This window comes from Aplysia californica, unplaced genomic scaffold (genome assembly GCF_000002075.1).
Source record: "Aplysia californica isolate F4 #8 unplaced genomic scaffold, AplCal3.0 scaffold00255, whole genome shotgun sequence".
NCBI lineage: Eukaryota > Metazoa > Mollusca > Gastropoda > Aplysiida > Aplysiidae > Aplysia > Aplysia californica.
The window spans coordinates 542893-544172 of NW_004797525.1; the positions used below are offsets into that span (position 1 = coordinate 542893).

The window sequence follows — 1280 nt, forward strand, 5'->3', positions numbered from 1 at the left end:
CTCTCTCTCTCTCCCCTGCCCACAGACAAAATTGTACGCTTTTAGTAGGCTACAAGTACAGTTGTAATGGAACGTTTGTCCACAGCACAGAATTCTACAATTTTTCTCTTATCACAGTGTAGAATTGTGTGGTTTAGGGTGAACGCAAAAATTGTTGACACGCGCACCGGGTGAGAATAGCCACAAGACCCGCCTGCACCGGGTGAGAATAGAGGTGGCCCCCAAAATTCTCTCTCTCCCTCTCTCTCTTAGCTTTCTCTCTCTCTCTCCTCTCCCAAGAACCCTCAACCTCAAAATTCTCTCTCTCTCTCTCTCTCTCTCTCTCTTTGCCATGCCAAAGTCTGCATCATTCATTTGTCTAGATTCTAGATTAACTCGTTAGTCTGAATAACAAAAAAGTCAAAGTAAAAAAACCCAGTAATTCTGAATGATGAAGACTGAACTGAACTGAACTATTCAACTAAATCTAATGATTAGCTCATATCTTAGAGAAGACCTACTTGCTCGTCAGCTGATGGTGACGTCCAACCGTATATAATGCAACTCGAGTAACTTAATTTAATATTTCTTCTCTTTCTGCAAGAAAAAAACGACCACAATAACAACCAGCCCACTTCCTCGACTGTTTACATTTAGTTTGAAACAGGAAGTCGTAAAACGTCATGAGCCCTGGTGTGTGTACTTCGTCACAGTAACTACACAAAGCTTTCGGATAAACCCGTACGTTGTCTGCTAGAAGACTGTGACTTCTACAATGGGTGGGGCAGCACTGTGACACCGACTCGTGTATGGAATGGTACATATTTCTTACATAGACTCTTTAACATTTCTGTTGATAACCAATGAATGTAAATTCAATATATATGTAGATTCTAGTTCATAAGGTCAGGAGTATCGAATTCTGAGAGTATAAATTATCCGTGTGCCGGAGTTAATGTGAGTGGAATGTTCAGGTGAGATCGTCCCTACTTTCTGTTTTCATTGTCTAATGTATCGTGCGTTCCGTGCGTTTTTCTTCGCTCTCTCGTGGAGCGTCGTGTGGACGACTTTCAGTGCGCTCCTCTTGCTCTTAATATAAGTAACGTTATTAAAAGTCGTTCAATATAGGATACAAATTCTGATTCTTCGCAGCATATTATTATGGCCTAATATTCAACCAACAGCCAACATGCAATTAATAGCCTTCTAGATCTATAGGCCTACAAAGTGTAAGAGGGATCCATTTTTAAATATGCCCATTCCTTTATAGTTCAAATATTGTTTTTTTGTGGGGGGGGGGG

At 40.8% G+C, this 1280-nt stretch overlaps 1 protein-coding gene across 1 annotated transcript in view; it reads right to left on the bottom strand.

The window, feature by feature from the left end:
• The window catches only part of LOC101860501 (xenotropic and polytropic retrovirus receptor 1 homolog), a 29154-nt gene extending 28499 nt beyond the window's left edge, over window positions 1-655 (bottom strand). Inside the window, exon 1 of the mRNA XM_005100660.3 lies at window positions 501-655. The gene's annotated coding sequence lies outside the window, so the exon portion shown is untranslated. The remainder of the gene's footprint in view (window positions 1-500) is intronic.
• Between the last annotated feature and the right edge of the window lie 625 nt (window positions 656-1280).